Source organism: Leopardus geoffroyi, chromosome A1, assembly GCF_018350155.1.
Source record: "Leopardus geoffroyi isolate Oge1 chromosome A1, O.geoffroyi_Oge1_pat1.0, whole genome shotgun sequence".
Lineage (NCBI taxonomy): Eukaryota > Metazoa > Chordata > Mammalia > Carnivora > Felidae > Leopardus > Leopardus geoffroyi.
In genome coordinates this window covers 1076555-1098883 of record NC_059326.1, presented here as the reverse complement: position 1 = coordinate 1098883, position 22329 = coordinate 1076555, and the positions used below count along the sequence as shown (strand labels likewise).

General features: G+C 42.1%; 2 long non-coding RNA genes across 2 annotated transcripts; one reads left to right on the top strand and one right to left on the bottom strand.

The window, feature by feature from the left end:
• The first annotated feature begins 321 nt into the window (after positions 1-321).
• LOC123579846 lies at positions 322-20470 on the top strand. Its single transcript, XR_006702978.1, has 3 exons — positions 322-333; positions 16108-16114; positions 20365-20470. It is a non-coding gene; the product is annotated as an uncharacterized LOC123579846 (long non-coding RNA).
• Positions 8020-13272, bottom strand: LOC123579843. The gene is made up of 3 exons (XR_006702977.1): positions 12768-13272; positions 9338-9444; positions 8020-8518 (listed from the first exon to the last, which is right to left on the bottom strand). It is a non-coding gene; the product is annotated as an uncharacterized LOC123579843 (long non-coding RNA).
• Positions 20471-22329: the final 1859 nt, after the last annotated feature.

Below are 22329 nucleotides of genomic sequence, written 5' to 3'. Positions count from 1 at the left end.
GACTTCTGGAACTCCAGTTAAACTTCTATCAGACATCTTCTTTGTAACTCCTTGTCTGATTTTCATCTCTTTTTCTCTGTCAATGGCTTTCTGCGTAGTTTCCCCTGGTACACTTTTAGCTGTGTCTAATCTGCTATTTAACCCATCCACTGAGTTCTAACTTCAATCATTATGATTTTCAGTCCTAAAGGGTTTTAAAAATTTGTTTTCTGGTCTTATAAGTCCATCTTTTTATTTACTTTGAGAGAGAGAGAGAGAAAGCACGTGCATGAGCAGGAGAAGGGGGCACGCAGAGAGGGAGAGAGAGAGTCCCAAGCAGGCGCTACACTGTCAGTGTGGAGCCTGACCCAGGCCTCGAACTCACAAACTGCGAGATCATGACCTGAGCTGAAATCAAGAGTCGGACGCTTAACTGACTGAACCACCCAGGCGCTCCTTATAACTCCATTTTGATTGCCATATATTAACTTTCTCTTTTATTTCTTTAAACATTCATTTTATGATTTCATATGATAATTCCAGTCTCTTCAATTTTCATGGGTCTGCTTCAGGAATTTCATTCCGCTGACTCTCACTCGTATTCCGCGCATTTAGCGACATGAGTTTGTGAGCTTTTGTTGTTTAGAATTGTTTTCTGTTGGAATAGTTTGAGGTCTAGTTTTGAGTTCTGGGGTCATTATTAACTCAGGAACGTTTTGTTCTGTTTGCTGTCGTTGGGGGTGGTGGTCGTGATGTCTCAGGTGGCTCAGGTTTTCTCAAACCACTCAAATAGTGTAGATTCTGACCATACACCATGTGAATGAGGGCTTGTGGTTTATATTTCTCAGCAAAGAGTGATTCTTGCCTGCGTGAAGCAACTTGAAATCTAATAAGGTGATATGGATAATAAAAAATTAACACAAACACGAGAAAATGACAATACTTAGAATCTGACAAGCGCATGCAAAGAAAAAGGAAACTTAGATCAGAATAAAGCAACTGGATGTCCGGTGGTGTTGCTAAGTTCACAATTATTAATGGATTCAACAGGGTAGGCCTCACTGGAAAACTAACACTTGAGAAAAGCCTTAAACGAGGTGAGGAACAGCTGAGTGAAGAGCGAGTTTGCACGGCCAAGGAAACGCCAGAGGGGTCGTGTAGCTTGAACGACATGGGGGAGGGGACAGTGGCAGTTAATGACGTTGGAGAGGCAAGATGTCTAATTGGAGCTTTGTAAAAACTTGCTTTGCTCTAAGGGAAGTGAGCCGTTTCAGGGTTTGGGTCAGGGAAGTAATATGATCTGACCTGTAACAGGTCACACTTGCCACCGTGTTGAGACTAGACTGAGTGCGAGGGCAGAAGCAGGAGGTTCAGGCAACCCAGGCTAGGGGTGACGGTGGTTCAGACCAGAGGTAACAGTCGCGGAGGTGTGAAGTAGTAAGATCTTATTTATAATTAAAGATAAAGTCGTTATGATATCCTGCCAGATTCATCGTGCAAAATGGTGAGAAAGAAAGGGGTCAAGGATTCATCTGAGCCTCAATTTCTATGGCCTGATGGGGAACACAAGGGCTAAGGACAAAGTCCATCCAAGGGATCTGATGGGTACCCAAAATTCGGCACCCCAAACGACTACAGATTAAAAACTAGAAAAAGAAAAGAAAAAAAAAGAATTAAAAGAAACAAGAAAGAAAAAGAATTAAAAGAAAAAGAGTTAAAGAATTAAAAAGAATTAAAAGAAAAAGAATTAAAAGAAACAAGAAAAAAAAAAAAGAATTAAAAATCCCTCCCCTCTTCGAAGACCACAAGAAACTTTGTCTGCTTTGGTCCTTGGAGCTCAGTGGACAGGGCATCATGCCCCAGATGACTTACAGTCACAGCTAGTTCTCATGCAATTTGCAGCCTGAATTCACAATAGCAGTTTGAAAGAACCTCTTCACACTGAGAATTGGGTTTACGGTGTCTTCAAACTGGGGAAAACATCTTCAAACCCTTTATAGAGGAATCTCTCTCTCTTCATCCTACGTCTCAAAGAAACCCTTGAATGATTTTCCCGTGAGTAGCTACTGGAGAAGTAATCATCCCTTTCCCTTTCATCAGCACAAAAATCTGTTTTTTAATTTACCTTTATACAGCACACAGATAAAACTCATTACATGCACAAAAGAAATGTGACAATAAACAGAAACAACAGATGGCAGAAACAGACCTACAAAGACTGGAGATTTTAGAATGATCAGACACAGGATGTAAAATAACTATATTTACTATTTTAAACAACTAAAAGACAAGATAAAAATAGGTGCAGAGGGGCTCCTGGGTGGCTCAGTCAGTTAAGCATCTGACTCTTAATTTTGGCTCAGGTCATGACCTCACAGTTCATGAGTTTGAGCCCCACATCTGGCATCATGCTGACGGTGTGGAGCCTGCCTGGTATTCTCTCTCTTCCTCTTTCTCTGCCCTTCCCCCCACTCATGCTCTCTCTCAAAAATAAATAAACTTTAAAAAATATATGTGCAGAGAACAAGAAATTATAATGACCAAACGGAAGTTCTAGAAATTAAAAATATAATAATAATAATTGAAATTTAAAACTCAGTAGATAGATTTAACACAAAACTGAAGAAAGAATTGCTGATCTGAACAATATGGATATAGCTGAAGAAATCATCCAGGATGCTGCATGGTGAGCCAAAGAAATGGAAAGTATGAAAAGGAGGTTCAGAGACAGGAAGAATAGGGAAGGTCTTATATGTAACCAATATACTAGAAGGAAAGGAAATGGAGAAGGAGCAGAGAAAATAACTGAAAAGATTACAGCTAAGAATTTGCCAGAATTAATGAAAGATCTGATCCGTAGATTAAAATCCCAATAAATCCCAAGTCCCAAAAAAAAAAAAAAAAAAAAAAAAATCTTCACATTATACTGAAAGTACAAACACCAAAGCATTAAGAAAAATATAAAAGACATTTAAAAGCTCACTACCTAGGGGCGCCTGGGTGGCTCAGTTGGTTGAGTGTCCAACTTCAGCTCAGGTCATGATCTCACAGTTCATGGGTTTGAGCCCCGCTCTGCGCTCTGTGCTGACAGCTCAGAGCCTAGAGCCTGCTTCAGATTCTGTGTCTCCTTCTCTCTCTGCCCCTCCCCCATTCACACTCTGTCTCTCAAAAATAAATACATGTAAAAAATAAAAATAAAATTTTAAATCTCACTACCTAGAGATAAACTTTGCTAACATTCATTAATGGTTTTTTGGGGGGGTGCCTGGGTGGCTCAGTTAGTTGAGCATCCAACTGCAGCTCAGGTCATGATCTCTCGGTTTGTGGGTTAGAGCCCCACGTCGGGCTCTGTGCTGACAGCTCAGAGCCTGGAGCCTGCTTCAGATTCTGTGTCTCCCTCGCTCTCTGCCCCTCCCCTGCTGGTGCTCTGTCTCTGTCTCTCTCTCTTTCTCAAATATAAATAAACATTAAAACAAAAAAAATACTTTTTTTCTTAATATATTATGAACATTTCTCCATGTTAATGCATTTTCTTCAAAACCCTAATTTTAAGGTTCCATGATATTCCACCATATAAATAAATGTATGACAATTTGTTTAAGTAGAATCTAATTGTTGGACATTTAAATTATTTCCATTTTTTGTTTATTTTAAAGAATGCATATTATATGTAAATATCTTCCACATCACTATTTTTTTCTTTATTTTTTTTACTTTTTTAAAAATTTGTTTTTGAGAGAAAGAGCAAGAGCATGAGCAGGGGAGGGGCAGAGAGAGGGGAAGACATATAATCCTAAGCAGGTTCTGTGCCATCAGCACAGAGCCCGACTCAGGGCTCAAACTCACGAAACCACGAGATCATGATCTGGACTGAAATCAAGAGTCTGACGCTTAACCGTCTGAGCCACCCAGGTGCCCCTACACTGCTATTTCTTTAGGACAAATTCCTAGAAGTGGGATTGCTGGGTTGATGGATATAAACTTGATTATGACTTTTTGATTCATAGAAGACATCCAGATGGCCAACAGACACATGAAAAAATGCTCAACATCACTAACCATCAGGGAAATACAAATCAAAACTACAATGAGATACCACCTCACACCTGTCAGAATGGCTAAAATCAAAAACACAAGAAACAACACGTGTTGGTGAGGATGTGGAGAAAAAGGAATCCTTTTGCACTGTTGGTAGGAATGCAAACTGGTGCAGCCACTCTGGAAAACAGTATGGAGGTTCCTCAAAAAACTAAAAATAGAACTACCCTATGATCCAATAATTGCACTACTGGTTGTTTACCCCCCAAAATACAAAAACACTAATTCCAAAGAATGCATGCACCCTTATGTTTATTGCAGCATTGTTTACAATAGCCAAATTATGGAAGCAGCCGAGTGTTGATCAGTAGAAGAATGAATAAAGAAGATGTGGTATGTATATATAATGGAATATTATTCGGCCTTAAAAAGAATGTAATCTTGCCATTTGCAACAACATGGAAAGAGCTAGAGAATATACTGCTAAGAGAAATAAGTCAGTCAGAGAAAGACAAATACCATGCTTTCACTCATATGTGGAATTGAAGAAACAAAACAAATGAGCAGAGGAAAACAGAGAGAGAAACAACTCAAGAAACAGACTCTTAACTGTCGAGAACAAACTGAGGGTTACCAGAGGGGAGGTGGGTGGGGGGATGGGTGAAATAAGGGGTGGGAACGAAAGAGTACATTTATCCTGATGAAAAAAATAATGATAATAAAATAAAATGAATAAAAATTATAAAATTAATATGTGCTCATAAAATATTACTTGTTTAAAGTAAAAAAAAAAAAAGATTTTTGATTCATATTGTCAAACTGCTTCCCCAAAACACCATAACGAATTATTCCCCTCTCGGCAGCCCAGGAGCACACATGTCTCACCACATGGGAGGACTTCTCCTGACCTTATTCAAGTAAATTCAGAATAGTTCGGTGCACTTAATCCCCAAAAGTTAACGGGCTTTCATTTTTCCATCTGTCCAAAACCAAAAGACCCTGGTGCTTATGAACTGGTGTGAGAGCATCATTTCCCATGCCGCTTGAGAACTAGAAGAACCAAAATCCCCAAGAACACAAAAATATGGACATTTGAAAACATTTTCAGCTGTTTTGAAACTTTGCTTCCCTGTTTTCCAAAATGACTATTCATTTACTCGCACAAACCATTTTAAAATGCAGTTGTCATCTATTCCATGCCTCCAAGAGCTGGGCAGTTTGTTTTATAATAAATGGTGGCCTTAGTTCAGACCATGTGATTGAAGGGCATTCAGCCCACGTCAGAGCCTCTAATCACAGCCTGTGATCTCGTGTTCACATTTCTCTCTGGTATATCCTACCTGACCCTGCTTATTGAAGCACTTTCATTGTGCTGGTTAAAAGGACAAGGGATTGAGCAGAAACAAAAGTGGGGTCTGAGAATTGTTTTTACGCCATGTGCCCCAGCCCAGCTCTACTGCCGGATGAATAGAAACTATCTGGAATCTGGCCAAGGCCACTTGATGGAAAACTCTGACTTCCAAAAAGTGTTCCTGGTGCTTTTTAGAAGCATCACAATTTTCCCAGGTTGAAAGAGAGAGGTCTGTCCGCTCACAATGAGAGCACAGCTAGCTAGGTAGCCAGCCCTATAATCCAGCGTTCGTCAAACTTTCTGTACAGAGCTAAACAGTAAACACTTTAGATTTTGCCAGCCAGACGGTCTCTCTGCAGCGGCTCAATTCCGCCACTGTTGCGAGAAAGCACCCATAGATACTATGGGACCCAATGGGTGTGGCTGTGTACCAATAAAACTTTACCCAAAAGGGCCGTGGCAGGATTCGACCACCAGGCAGTGGTTTACAACCTACGACTTATCTCTGAAGTCTTTCCTACTCTGAAACGCTTCGAATCTGTCACTGGGCTTGGACTTCTGGGGCATGTGGCATTTTGGATTCGGGTTGTCCAATGTGGGCTGCTGTTTGGGATGAGGGTGGAGAAGAGGGAAGTTCTGCTAATCTCCAGATGCAAATGGATTCGGTATACCGGCCAGTGAAAACCACCAGTTGGAAGAGGCCACACATAGGGTTTTCTCCCTTTCTCTTTTGGCTCAGCTGTTACCATTTGAAATTTTTTTTAATTCAATTCCTGTTAAATTTCTTCAGTCACGGGTGCATCTTCCAGTTCGACGGGTGTGCTGAATGTGTTCCTAGACTGTGTTGTGATGAGAAGTGGCCAGTGGAACCTTTCAGCTCTTCAGACGACAGGCCGAAGGCAAAGGTGCGCAGAGGGCTGGCAACCCAAGGGGGGCGGGGGCGCGGCTGAAGTCCGGCCCCACCGCTCGGATTCTTCTACAGGGAATATGCGTCAGGATGAATCACCCTCTGACAACTGAAGTGCCTACTTCCCGGGCAGCCTCAAAAGGGAAACCGACCTCCAAAACCTCCTCTTCCTTTTCACCAGCAAAATTCTCTGGAGGGGGGCAGTGGAATTTTTCAAGTACCTAGTCTGTGTTTTTAATTCAACATCTGTGTTTGCCCCAGTGCTTCTGACATCCTAGACATCCCCATCTTTTTTAATCCCCACCCCTGCCTGACAGCAACGTATTTACTGACCGCCAGGCTCCTGGCTGTGCCCTGTAGTCTCTTTCTATTAACCTCAAATATGGTCCTTCCCAAAACGTCTGTCCTTTGTTCCTTTCCGTGTATACAGTTCCCCTTTTGAGATCTCGCTCATTTCTAGGTCTGTATGTCTTTGTGATCAACCCCAGTCCCTTCCTGCCTTTCGCTTGAGCTTCAATATTTCATCTAGACCCCAAACTCAACATGTCCAAAGCTGGATTTAGGAACTGCCTCAAACTGAGTACTAAGGGTCCTAAGGGTCCTAAGGGTCCTTTCAGTTTGTGGCATCTTTCACCATCCCAAAGTCAAAACCCCAGAATAATCGTTTATTTCTCCCTCTTCTTCCATCCAAATTGTATCCATTCTTCTGTTCCCAGCTCCTCTGCCTGGCAACCCTCCCCTTCTATTTCTGCCACTCATTTCCTGGCCATTTAACTGTATTCTCTGCCTGCAGACTGGCCCCTGTTCAGCCCATCTTGAGCAAAACCACCCAGATTAACATTTTAAAGCTGCATGCTGAAGTCATTTACCTATTGAAAACCAATCTGTGGCTTTTCATTTAAACACATCCTCAAGACCCTCCATAACCCAGAGCCACGCTGTTGTTGGCTTTTTCGGCACCATTTCCCCATGTGAACTCTACACTTCAACAAATGTGGACCACTCGTTATTCTTCTGACATGCCTAGGGGTCCTTTCTTCAGTGACTGCTTTTATTTATCTCTGATACTAAAATGTCTTCTGTCTGGGGGTGCCTGGATGGCTCAGTTGGTTAAGCGTCCGACTCTCAGGACCTGATCTCGCAGTACATGAGATCAAGCCCACATTAGGCTCTATGTTGACAGCCCTGGAGCCTGATTCAGATTCTCTCTCCCTCTCTCTCGGCCCCTCCCTGGCTTGCACTCTCTCTCTCTCTCTCTCTCTGTGTGTTCCTTTGCTATTTGTTTTGTTTCTTCAATTCCACATACGAGTGAAAGCATGGTATTTGAGACACATCACTATAAGACAGTCAGTTACCTCTCCTGTAGATAATGAACTCACGAGGGCAGAAACTGACTTGCCCATTGTGTGTATCCAATTAAGAGTATTGATCAAATACATAAGCATTAATGAGAGAAGAGTATTGTTTTTGCCATTTCTGGAGAAAAGATCCACAAAAGTCTTTGGGGGGTTAAGTTTTTTGTACCTTTTAACTTATTTCAAAGACTAGCACAGACATGAATTTCATTGGTGGGTCTTCATAAATATGAAATTCACCTTGACAACAGCAACAAGTAAAACAGAATGGCAGCCTCTTCCCAATGACCTTATGCTTAAAAACATTTTTAAGTGTGTAACTACAGCAATATTGTACATCATGAAAAACCATCAAAGGAACTATATAAAAACACATATTCCAATGAAAATGTGGAATATAAACATAATTGTATTTACATACAAAGAATATGAACACACAGATAAGGACCGGATAGGGGAAATCACACCCTAAAAGATCAAATTTCAGATCTATTTGTTGTGTTAAGATGTTTCTCCCTCCTGGTTACAATTTAATATTCTTTACTGCTCTTACAAAATAATCTGATCCCCACAATTAAAAAGTCCAAAGCAGAGTATTTTACCCAGAAGAATATGAATTGTCCAGAAAGCCGTTATGCAAGAATCCTACCTCTAAAAGGTAATCAATCATTTTCTACTATCTCTGACACAGAAAGTCTTTAATGTCTTTTTCCTTCACGTCCTCGACTTCCTGCAGTTCCCAGAATGTGTTTCCATCAGCCTTTCATTACACAGGGTCAGTGCGTGGCCTGCAGTTCTTTGTTGTGTATTAGCTGAAAGCTTGACCACATGACGGTCTCAGACATTTAATTCAGTAGGATGGAGAAGCTTCTGGTCAACATCATCAGACTGGGGGGAGAGAAGAAGAAAGAAGAAGGAAACTTTAAACAATGACCTCTTCTTTCAGATGGCGCGGTTTTTCATAGAAAAAGCTTTGAGCAAAACTCGGCTAGGTCTTGAGGGCTTCTACGAAGCTACCACAGAGACTTCAGTTATAAAATAAATGCAATTCTTTCTTTAGTGACTCTCGTCCTCATCACTAGCTGAAACGTCCCTCAAACAGAGCAATCCCACACACACTGCCAAAGAGAAAACTCTCCTTCGTGTACACCTTGAGGAAAAAAATAGTTGTACGTGATGCCTGACCAACACATACAAGCTATTCAAGATGTGAGGATCTGAAGCTCTTTGAATTACCCACCAACTTAAGTCAACACATGCTGTTTTCTTACCCAAAGGAACAAATTCAAGTATACCCGGCTGGGCTCAGGTGACAACAGATAATACTTAAATATAGATCCTTTTCCTTCGGGTTCAGAAAAAATTGACATAGTTTTACTCTTGCTTTTCTTTCTTTCTTTTTTAATGTTGATTTTGGGGGGGGGGGGGACAGGGGCAGAGAGACAGAGCATGAGAGGGGGAGGGGCAGAGAGAGAGGGAGACACAGAATCCGAAGCCGGCTCCAGGCTCTGAGTTGTCAGTACAGAGCCCAGCGCGGGGCTTGAACACACGAACCGTGAGATCATGACCCGAGCCGAGGTGGGACGCTTAACCAACTGAGCCCCCCAGATGCCCTTACTCTTGCTTTTCAACTGAAGAATTTTGTAAGCCTAGTCAACTTCCAATAATTAATAATAATAATAATAATTGCTCTTACCAACTACTTACCATGTGCCAGACATCGAGGCCTGCCGCACGGCCCATCCTCACCACCAGAACTGGAGACGAGGTAGGCCAGGCGGCCTCTTGTTGGGATGCCAGTCCAGTAAAGGGCACTAAAACATGACCAGAAATGTAACCGTTACCGGAAGCTGCATTTGGTGCTTGGTGAGTGTCAGGCCAAGAGACACGACCAGGCCAAAGAATAGGAAAAGGAAGGGTTTTACTTGCAACAAGCCAAGGAAAGCACCAGGGATCTTTCCCAAAGCAGTGTCTCCTCCAACAATAAAACAGGGGAAGTTTTGGGCTCAGGGGCATACATATTCACGGAGGGGGGGGCAGTGCGGGGAGGGGGGGGCCTGGAAGTCATCCCAAGGTGAGAGAATACAGGTCAAAGTCAGGAGGGCCAGCAAGGGTCAATGTCAACGAGTCTCTGGCTCCAGTGGCTCCACTATCTGAGTGCTCACAGGGGTTTAGATCTTGCAGAGATAACTCAAGGATGTGCCTCAGGTCAACCTCCACTTTTGAATCAGCACTGGGAGTTTTACCTCCGATTTCTTGTCCCCGATGTGATTAGGGTTTCTCCCGGCCTGATAGGGGCTATTTCTTCTTACGTTCTTTCACGAGATGCCCGGGGCCGAAAATGCCTTTTTCTCGTATCACCAGAAAGCTAAGTCTGTCCTTTTTTGGGGGGGGTGGGGGGGACCCCTAACTCTCTCTCTGCTTACACGACCACACAGAGAACTGGTGTTTGCAGACCGCCTCCCAGCAAAAGCAGCAAGTGTGGTGCGAGGATGGGCTTTGGTCAGCCATTTGATCGCCTTGGGGCGATCCCCCAAGGACACCCCCAAACCGCAACAGATGGCCCCAACTGCCTCCTCTGGAGGGCGCCTCCAGGTGACCTCTTGTCTGCCGAGTGGGGTGTGTACATCGGGGGCCCGAGCGGACTCCCGGAGGACCTTCAGCGAGAGGCCGCGTCCTTCCTCCTGGCCTCCTTTTTACCCACCACCCCTCCCAGGGCAGCGTCTCTATTAAATCCCGTTTGAAGCATGTTAGTGTAAAGGGGTGCCGGATCGTGAAGCCACCCAGCGCTGCTCGCCTGACTCCTACACCGGCTCCGTTTCCGGGGCCCTCCCTCCGCCCCCACCTCCCGCCTCCGTCCGTCCGTCCGTCCGTCTCTTGCTCAAGTGCAGCGGCCGCCAGAGGTCGGGGCGCGAGGCCGGCCCGGGGCGGGGGGGGGGGGGCCGGGGTCCCCGAGGCTTCGCCCCTCTTGGCTCGGGCCCCGCCGCGGGGTTTCACGTCCCCGGCGGCTCTGTGACTCCGTTTTGAACGCTTCCGGAGACGGACTCGGCGGTGCTCCCGGCGGTGCTCCTTCCGCCGCGGCCGTGAGCCCGAGGGTCCGCGCGTCACCGGCCTCGTTCGAGTGAACGAACGGGGTGGCTCAGAGTAGGGATCGGCTGATCTGCGGCCGTGACGGACTCAAAGCAGAGCGAAGGCCGGGTGCTCCGGGCGGCCTCGGGCCCGACGCACCCGCGAGGCCGCGGGACGAACTCGCTCTCTCCTTGGAGGGCCCGACTCCAGCGCCCTGCCGCGCTTTCCCTGGTCTTGTCTCGCGTTGTGTCCCAGGCCCTTTTTCCTGTGAGATTATGAGGGATATTTGCAGGGAATACTATCCGTCTCTGTTTGCCCAGGGCCGGGCAGGCCCGAAACCGTCGTAGGTCTTTCAAGACTTCTTGAAAGAGGTGGAAACGTCCGCTCAGCAAGTCATGGAACGCCATGTCGAACACGGCTCTTTGATACGCGTTTTTCTCAGGAGTGAAGTAATGACTGCGGTAAGAGAAACAAGGCGGCGGCCATTTAATGTGGAAGCCAGAGACAAGATAACTCCGCAGGGTGAGTGATTAAACGAAGTTCCCAGAATACCTCCTTCTCAAACCAACGTGTGATTATTTCCTCAGAGGTGTTAATATTCCGAGTCATCAGGTACGATTAATGTTCTACGTCTTCAAGACGTGCTCCCGTAGCTTGAACGTACCAATTTTATGAAATCGAAACTTTCTTGATATGATAAAACAGACAACATGAAGTTTACCATTGTAACCAGTTTTAAATGTGCAGTTCAGTGGCAGGAAGTCCGTTCGCACAGATGCGCAACCATCGTCACTGTCCGTTTTCAGAACTTCTTCACCTTTCCAAGCTGAAACTCTGTACCCGGTAAACAACAACCCCCTGCCCTCCTCTCCCCCCGTCCCCTGGCAACCCCCATTCTACTTTCTGTCTCTATGAATTTGCCTATTCTAGGTACTTCATATAAGTGGAATCACACGATGTTTGCCCTTCTGTGTCTGGTTTGTTCCACCGTAACGTGTTCAAGGCTCATCCATGTCATAGCATGTGTCAGTATTTTGCTTTTCCTTTTAAGGTTAAATAATACTCCTTTGTATCTGTAGATTACATTTTTTTTATCCATTCATCTGTTGACAGACAATTGGAGAGTTTCCACCTTTTGGCTATTGTGAATAAATTTAAAATGTTTAAGTAACACATTTAAATAATTTAAAAATGGAGCAGTACTGAAAGCCGTATAATGAAAACTAGCAGTCTCCCGTCTGCCATCCTGTTGCTCTCCAAAGGGAATAACTTTCATGTCGTTAAGCTCCATTTTCTGGTCGTTTCAGCCATATTTCTAAATGCACTTGTAGTGTATTTTTTTGTTTTTAACTTTTTAAAAAAATTTTTTAACGTTTATTTATTTTTGAGACAGAGACAGAGCATGAACAGGGGAGGGTCAGAGAGAGAGGGAGACACAGAATCGGAAACAGGCTCCAGGCTCTGGACACGGGGCTCGAACTCACGGACCGCGAGATCGTGACCTGAGCCGAAGTCGGACGCTTAACTGACTGAGCCACCCAGGCGCCCCCGTTTTTAACTTTTTAATGTAATCTGCTGACCACCACCCCTCCATCGTAGAAAAGCTGACTCTCCTATTGCACACACCCTTCTTATAACTATAGCTATCTCCCCTCTACCATTGTGCCAATACAACTACATCACACATGTTGATAAAATACATTGATAGTACTATATGTGCCAATCGGGGTCCAGCTGGGAGACAGAAACCATACCAGTAATACGAACAGAGAAACTTTAACAGGAAGAATGATTCACCAGCAACTAGGGAAATACCTGAGATACAGAGAACCCTAAAGAATACAGAAATATCAGGTGTACAGAGAAACTAATATTTCCAGGATGGAAGGGGAGTGCCCACGGAAGGGCCTGCTCGGAAAAGCCCTCTCCCCAAGGTGGACAGGGTGTGGTTGTGGCAGAGAAGTGTGATGAGGTGCTGAGGCTGGGCTAATACCCAGGAACCCACCGCTGAGGTGCCGGTGAATCTCACCGGGAAGCTGCCTACTGAGAATCTGTTGGGCAGCCTTACCATGAACACGAGGAAACCAAATCCTGAAACCCAAGAGACGCCCCTTCCTCTTTCAGTGTCCACCAGTGCCTCTTACTGACGAGGTTTGACATTGTGACATCAGCAAAAGAAATCAGAGTCCAGCTCCACTATCACAAAGGAGGGCAAAGACGGGTGGGTATAGAGCTGAGATGTGATATAGTGACAAACAGCACACCATGTTTCTGAGACATAGGTAATCGGAAACCCCCTTCACCATGCTTCACTGCCTCCCATCTAGGTTGGTCTCCTGTTTCCTGGATCCATATCTTCCCTCTTTCTCCATTTACAATCTCATTTTAGTAGAAGTGTCACTTCTTGACAGCTACCTAAGAGGTAAACTTTCTGAGAACATGCATCCTGGAAATGTCCTTACAGTACCTGATAGTTTGGCTAGTTACAGAATTCTAAACTCACTTTCCCTCAGAATTTTAAAGGCATTGCACCATTATTTTCTAACTTCCAGAACTGCTGTTAAAAACCCTGATGAGGGGCGCCTGGGTGTCTCAGTCGGTTGAGCGTCCGACTTCGGCTCAGGTCACGATCTCGCGGTCTGTGAGTTCGAGCCCCCGCGTCAGGCTTTGGGCTGATGGCTCGGAGCCTGGAGCCTGCTTCCGATTCTGTGTCTCCCTCTCTCTCTGCCCCTCCCCCGTTCATGCTCTGTCTCTCTCTGTCTTAAAAATAAATAAATGTTAAAAAAAATTTTTTTTTTTTAATTAAAAAAAATCCTGATGACATTCTGATTCCTGATCTTTTGTACGTGATCCGTTTTTTGGATTGTTTTTCTTCCTCTGAGGAAGCGTTATAGGATCCTTTTTTCCTATATAGATTTTTGAAATTTCACAATGATGTGTCTTGGTCTGAGTCATTTTAAATTAACCTCTCTGGGCATTCTGTGCCTTTTCAATACGGGTAATCCTGTTCTCTAATTCTGGGAACTTTTCCCATATTATATCTCTGCCATTTTCCACACCTGCACTTTCTCTGTTCTCTTTCTGAAACATCTAGTTGTTTGATGTTGGACCCCCTGGTTTGAACCTCTGGGAATCTGCCCACTGACAATCTGTTGCACTCTGAGCGCTGAAAACAAGAAAACCAAAGCCTGAAATCCAGAAGCCCCTTCCTCTTGCAATGTCCTCCAGTGCCCTCTACTGACAAGGCTCGACATTGTTACATGGGCAAAGTGAGTGTTCATGGGGTTCAGCTCCAATAGCATTTAGAGATGAGAGGCAATATATTTTCCTTTCTCACACTTTCCCTTTTTTCATTTTTTTCTTGGCTTTATGAAATTTTTCTCAACCTTGTTATCCAGTTTTCCTACTGAATATTTTATTTCTGCTATTGTAAATTTTTTAGTCTTTTTTGAGTGTTCTAATTTTTTTTTAAGGTTTTTGTTTTGTTTTGTTTTTTTGCTTCCTACACTGTGGCTTTTTCTTCCACCTTCTTCATTTTGATCTCCATATTTCGTTGAAGCTTTTCTCAAATGTTTAGTCCATCTTTCTCAAAAATGTAAAAGCACCTGAGAGGGTGTGGGTAAGTTTCCCGACTTTTGGAGTTCAGTATATGTTCACTATAGATTGTGATGTCAGTGACTGTAGGTATCTGTCTTTTGTCTTGGGATGGTTGTTTCCCAAGAGGAATCCTCAGATCTTCTGCCAGATAGGCTAGAAGCCTGGTCTCAAGCATCCTGGGCACCAAAGACCAGGACTCGCGCTTTCAATCCTGTTTCCAGAAAAGCCTTTCTGTCCTGCCTCAGTTATGCCTGGTTTCTGAGTCCCAGGTCTTTCAGTCTCACCCTCCACTAAACCCCCAGACTTCTACAGGCGTAGGGAAAGGCTGCATAGATTGAGGAGAGGATTTTGCAAAGGGCTAAATGACTTCTTTTGTAGACTTTAATTATTTAAAAAAATTTTTTTTTCAACGTTTATTTATTTTTTGGGGACCGAGAGAGACAGAGCATGAACGGGGGAGGGGCAGAGAGAGAGGGAGACACAGAATCGGAAACAGGCTCCAGGCTCCGAGCCATCAGCCCAGAGCCCGACGCGGGGCTCGAACTCACGGACCGCGAGATCGTGACCTGGCTGAAGTCGGACGCTTAACCGACTGCGCCACCCAGGCGCCCCTAATTATTTTAATTATTGTCATTTCTACACCCAACATGGGGCTCGAACTCATGACCGCCACAGATCAAGAGTTGCATGCTCTTCTGACTGGGCCACCAGGCGTCCCTCTTTTGTAGACTTTTAAACAATCTCCTGTATCCTATCTTCAGAGTAACTGGTGTCTCCAGTTCCTGAGACTTTTGCAGGTTCTGGGCATAAATCACTAGCATTTTGTTAGCTTATCTTTTTGCAGACATACATGTTTCACTTTCTAGAAACTGTAGTGTAGTGAATAAGCACACAGTCTCCGGAGCCATCATTGCTTACTGGAACCCTGGTTTCATCACCAGCTGGTGAGCTTGGACAAGTTATTTAGGCTCTTTGTACCTCAGTTTCTCCACCTGTAAAGTGGGGATAATACAACTACTGTATAATAGCTTATATCAAGGGTTAACACACTACAATCCTCAAACCAAATCTGGCCCACAGCCCGTTTCTGTTTTTTTAATGTGAACTAAGAATGGTTTTACATATTTAAAGGGTTGCAAAAAACAAAAACAAAAACAAAAAACCTGAACTCACAGAACATGTGACAAAACCTTAAGAGGACCACAGAGCCTAAAATAACCTATTTGGCCTTTTACAGAAAAAGTATTCTGTCCCCTGGCTTTTAGTGTAGTTGTATTAACTGAATTAATACAGCTGAAGCATAAGGATAAAATAAAGTCATTCATTCATTTATTCCCAAGGTAGTTTTCAGCATGTCAGTGGCATTTAAAGCCATTGAGACCACATGAGAATCCCAAAGGATTAAGTTAGACAAAAGAGGCCCAAGACCTGACCTCTGGGCACCCCAACTTTAAAGAAATCAGAGGATAAGGAGGATAGCAAAAAAAACACGGAGAAGAGGAGCTCTATGAAATAGGAGAAAAATCGTAATGTAGAACACTGGGAACTAAGTTTTAAAAAGCATTTCAAAAAGGAGGAAGTGGTCTACAGTTTCAAATGCTTCTGATATGTAAGTAATACAATGAATTAGAATTGCCCGTTGGATTTCACCACAGAGGTCATGGGTGACATTAGTGAGCACAATTAGTGGAATGATGGGACAAAAACCTTCTTAAGAGGAAACAGAAGAGAAATTAAAGACCACGAGAATATAAAATGATTTTGAGGAATTCTTTTAAAAAGAGGGGTGGAGAAATGAGGTAGAAAAGTAGTTAAGAGGTTTTAAAGATGAGATCCACAAGAGATAGTATGCTAAGAGAAACAATCCATATGGACTTGGTGGGTAAAGGTGATGGTGGGATCAGTGGAAGTCTCTTGACTGCTTTAACATTGCATTAATTATTTTTGTTGAATTAGGAATCAAGGTAAACGACTTCAGCAGGGGTTGGCGAACTACAGACTAGCAGGCCAAGTCTTACCCACAGCCTGTTTTTGCATGGCACACTAGCCCAACACTAGTTGGGAAATTAATTTTAAAATATTTTGTGACACATGAAAACCACATGAAATTAAGATTTCAGTGTCCACAAAGCTTTATTGGAATATAGTCACGCTTTTCATCTACATATTGTTATGGCTGCTTCTGCAATACTAGGGCAGTTGAACTGCAAGAGTATTATGTGGTGCTTTCCTAGGTTCAGGCTGCTACTCAGTGACTTAGTTATAAGAAAGCAGTGTCTCAAGTGCCATGTGTATTGCCATACACCAATATTTAATTTTGGGGTTTTTTTTACCAGTGCAAACCCATCATGTCAAAACGTTTTTTGAATGTCACACTCCTAAAGCACAGTGGAGTGTGCATTAATCTATCAAATTAGAAAGCATTGCCTTTTTATGCAATGATACTATAGCTGTGCTAAAAGAATGCAACAGCCACATACATGACCAGATGGGGCATTCATCACAGTATTTTCAACTCAGAGGAAAGCAATGGTCAGAAAAATAAGAAAACTTAATATGGAATTCCAGCAGAATTTCCTCACAAAAAAGAAAACATTCACAAACTGCAACCAAAATAAGTTTCCAAGTGGTTCATCTGTTAGCCAAGCAAACCATTTACCAATGGCAAATTAAATCCTATCTGATTGCAGCAATGTATCCAGATAAAATAAGCTTAGTCTTTTAAGTCATTTAAAAATTTAAAAACAAGGTAAATGATTTCAAGTGGCTTTTCTTAGCCCTTGAGGAGTCAAAAGATTTTTTTTTAAACCAGTATTGCTTAGTTGTCTTTTCAAGCAGTCAATGCCAAGTTTGAAATGACTGAAGAATTAGCCTCTATGAACAGTATGTAGGTAACTACAGGCAAGAACATTTTCAAAGAAGTTGGGAAAACCCTAATTTAGTAAAACCCGAAAAAGTAAGATGGATGCAATTGTGGCAAAAAAAAAAAAAAAAAAAAAAAAAAAAAAAACGTATATGGAGTGTAAACACTCTTAGTTGAGATGTAAATGTTTAAAGCCCATGGTTGGTTGTTCACGGTATTGTTCTCCAGCAGTACTTCGGTTGAATCTGTCATGTGTTAATGAACCTGTCCTATCAAGGGTGAACTTCATTCTTCTCATGGACTCAACCATCATCCATCAGTTCTGTGAATACGTCAGATAAGAAGCTGAATATCCTGAATATCCTGACAGCAGTCTGATGGCTTATCAATAAGGTGGTATTGTGAGGTTTTGAGTTCAGGGCCTTTCCATTGAGAAGAACCATACTCAACCACTAATATTGAACACTGAATAACTTTGGAAATTAGTTTTTGTTAGACTTGATAATGGGTCCTTAATAAATTCAACCTCGTATTACAAGGCGAAACAGTGCTTTTATAAAAAACACATTGCTGTAATTTCCAACAACTAATGTTGCTTGAACCATCCAGCTGCTTACACTTCTCATGCCGTTGGAAGTTAACAGCAGCACGTTCACTCCCACACGTATCTATAGCAGGTGCATCTTCCAAGCGCAAACTACAGCTCCAGCAGTGTATTTCAAGGATCAATGCAAATGTAAAGGAAAATTCCAGATTTAAAAATTCATTTAACTGTGCAACTGACGGTATTCCATCTAAGTTTCAATTAGAAGTGATTCATCTGCAACATGACATGCTAAAAGGCCACCATCAAGAATCTTAATTGTATAAATGCCTCCAAGTGATGAAGATGCTTGGTCAAAATCATACAGTCGTGGACTCATCAGTATTTGGAAATACTTATGTTTGAAAAGATATTTTCAAAGCTGAAATGCACAAAACCTAACAGATGAACATTTGCAATCGACTTTGGTAGCAAACTTTGAATTCCAATTAAGCAAAATACTGCCCCCAAAAGCATTCCACCCTTCTCAATAGATCTGTATCAGAAAAAGTTGTACTCTAAATTACTAGATTTTGAATTTCGTCAATAAATTTGTGGAAACGTATTTTCTCTACATAATAGTATCTACATAATAACCTCCATGTTGCCCAAAATATAGGTTCTCTGGCCTTTTACAGAGTTTGTCAGCTTTTAAGGATGGGGGATGGGAGATTTGAGAAGAGGGAAAGGTATGAAATAGTAACCTAGGAGAGTGAGACAACGAATGGACCAGAACAGTGCCGGTTTGGTTGGGTCTCTCTCTCAGGTATACCAACCTGCAGACCTGCAGGTGAGGGCAGGCGAAGTGAAGTGTCGTAGGCGCGGCAATTACTAGCCTTGCGAGGTCTACCCATTTAGCCATCTGGTTTCTGCCTTCCAAAATGTTGCTGTATCCTCACCTATCACTTTTGTCTTGGCATACGCTTACTAGACGCTTGTTCTATCACTGAAAAGCAGTTCATGGATGACTGGTGTAGACTGAGAGGATTACCCACTTTCATGTCTGTAACAGTAAATAGACAGCAAAAGGTTAAGGAGCACATATGAGCTTTCCCATATAAAATCCTCAATTTGGATCACAGCCCCAGCACGGTTTTTGTGGCCCTAAGCACTTAACTGATCTGTGAATTGGAGAGAATACAAACAAACCTCATGGGTTGCCACACAAAAAGCACACCAATAACTATTGATTTTATTCCCACTCTTCAAAAAAAAAAAAAAAGCCCCAAATTTATAGAAAACAGGCAGAGAAATAGGTCTATCTCAGTCCACATTAGTTTACTTATTTCAAAATGAAAAGCATGTGTCTCCATAGCTCACAATTCTCTGGAGCTCAATGTGGATAAAATTAAGTGCCATTTGAAAACAAAACGGGAGGCTCGGAGATCAATACATCCTTCCGTAAATGTGGAGTTTCCCTTACTGAGTTTCCTAGAGGGCTTTCAAACTTTGACTGAAAAGCATTAAGAAATAGATTTTAGATCGGTCACCCAATACCCAAATATACAAGTTTCATGAGGGAAGTACCTTTATTGTGTTCTATTCCACTCAATTCTGTTTTAAAAAATGCTTGTGGGCCATTTTTTTTGACCGTAGGCCTTCGGGTTTTTAACCCAGGAATTAAAGATGCTCTGTGGGGCACCTGGGGGGCTCGGTCAGTTAAGCAAGCCTCTGACTCCGGCTCAGGTCATGATCTCGCGGTTCTTGAGTCTGAGCCCTGCATCAGGCTCTCTGCTGTCAGTACATGGTCCGCTTCAGATCCCCTGTCCCCCTCTCTGCCCATCCCCTCCTTCTCGCTCTGAAAAATAAATTTTAAAAAATGCAGCTCTGAGACCCACTGTAAATCTGTTTCAGTCTCCAGAGACAGGTCAGAAATCTGCATTTTAACAAACTTCACAGGTGACTTTTAAGTGTCTATATTTTGAACACTACTACAAGTTGAGCCCTACTTCCCAATCCCCTTGGCCCTCATAAATGGAAGGTTATAGAAGCTCAAGCAGTACTAGTATACACAGCATAAATTAAAGACACACACACCCACAGAAACACAAGCAAGTGTTCAAAGGCACACCAAAAATCAGGTGTGACTTTATGGGTCGCAGGCCCTGTTTGAATGGTTCCTTTATTTTGTAAGTTAATGAATTTCAAAGTACTTATAATCAATCATTAATTCATTCAACAGACATTTGTTAACACCTAGCTTAAGCTAGGAACGTTTATAGGTGCTTGGGATACAGCAGGGAACAAAAAACTCCCTACCTTCAAGAACTTACATTCTAAGAAGATATATTCTGCTGCTGCAGCATGATCATAAAAAACCGAATTGAAAAACAGATAACCTTTGAGAAATTTCAACGTGGTAGATGTTCACTGCTATTTTTCAGTTTGCATCTTCCTCTTCACCCTAAAAGTAGCTGGCACCTCTCCCCTTCCAGAATGGGAAACAGATTGGTGTAATAGGGAAACCTGGAACTGCGGTCAAGAGTTAAGGAGTTGAGCTAAGAGTAGGGTATTGATAAATGACTTGACTATCAGTTTGCTTTCTGATACAAGTGATTGTTCTTAATAAGGCCTGAGACCCTTGCTTATTCCGACATACCATCACACTTTCATTTCTCCGAGGAGGGGGTGGGTCTTACATCTTATTGTATTCTCAGCACCTGGCTTAATGCAACTAAAAAAATAATCACTCAAGTTTTTGTTGAATGAATAAATGACTGGCTCCATCACATGACTGCAGCTATTCATAAAGGTGTATCACCTATGAAGAATAATTATGCTACAAATACAAATGCAAAATGGAAAGTAAAAGTAGTTATTTTTTAAGTTTCAGAATTCAATAATGGTTCTAGAACTGCCATTTATAGTTATGCTTATTCTAAGCATTCCTTGCATGTTTTCTTTAAATCTAATATGCAAATTTTACAGAAAGCCTTCAGTTACTTCTATCAAAACTAAGCAATAAAACATAACAGATGTTTTATTAAAAGGAAAACACTAGATAGAACATTAGTTTTATTACAGGCCTGCAGTTCCTTGTTAGCAATTTTGAGATCTGAAAAAAAATCTAAAAATCTAGTTTTTCCTGTTTGTGACAAAAATTGACCTGAACCATGTAAAGCTTTCTATAGCCATAGTTTATTCTAGTTACTGTGAATATCTGACCTACTGCTGTAGACATTGATTATGGGGTGCTGCCCTGGCTCCACTGAGGGTGTTATGTAATCTACATATTTTTGAAAAGGGGAAATTTCTCAATTCTAAAACTCCCAAAGGTTTCTGATCAAGGGTCATTTTACTCATAGTAGCATTAACAAAGGGGGAGGGGAAAAAAAAAAAAAAGGCAATTGAAACTCTGTGCTGTATACTATTGCCATCTGCTGACATCACTTTAGAACTACAAATATGTAATCGAAATGGAAAGGCTTAATTTTGCTTATAGGTTTAAGAATAGCACATCCAAGATTTAGAAAATATTTGAGAGGTTTTATTTCCAAAAGCATTTACTATGAAAAAAAATCCTTAGTGGATTAAGTTTTTAAAAAATATCCTTAATATATTGCACCTTGTGTGTTCCTTCCATCCATATAACATAACCTACAAGTTGAATTACTCACCTTGATTCAGTGTGGTTTAACACCTTTTAGAATCCTCTCTAATGCATGATGAAGGTACTCTAAGCTTTTCCTTTGGGTGCTATATTTAACTACTCTTGTAATGAGTTGGCCTGAAAGCCAGAGATGAAGACTGGTGTCATCAAAATAGTCAGAAATTGTGCCACTGGCCATTTTAAACAGAGCTAAAAGCACCATCAAGAACGTTACAGGAATCCAATGTTTTATATAATTACAGGTGGTGGTAATGCTATGAAACCTACTCTAGAACATAAAAGCTTTTTAGGGTTTCTGGGTGTACACAGTGTTCTGTGTTGTAAACTATCATGACTATATTCTATATTCCCTAGGAGTTAAATATACATACAACAGTACATCTTGTTCACAACCCATAATTGCAACACTAATGTCTTTTTAATCTTTTACTTTCTCTTCCTCCTTAACTACCATGGTTGACAATAGTTCTTTGGCACAAAGGAAATATGTAATGAAGATCCACTGTTTAAGTTTTATAACAAAACTTAAGTTTCATTACGCTGAGTTTTCTTCTGAGGAGTTACTTGAATAGGACTTATAAAAATCAGGTATGACACAGCCTGTGTTAAGTCTATTTTAGGAAAGATCTTTCCCCTCCAAGAAAATGTGTTTCTAAAAAATCATAAGGCTTCAAACATAAATCTGTAAGATTTACTACTAAGCCTCTTAAGCCATGTATCAACTATGCTTAATTTGAAACTCCAGAATCAGAAATTAAGGCAATACCTTCATTTTACAGATAAAGAAACTGAGGTCCAATCAGAATCAAGTATGCAGCTGAAAGTCTCAGAAAGAGCTGTAATTATTCTTTTCACTGCACTACAATAGAAAATAAAATACGCTCAGTTAGGATTTACACCTGCCTTCCTTCAAAGATACAAAGACCTCCAATTCTAGACCCAACGGTCTGTGGCCCTCTCTTTGGTTCTATTCTTAA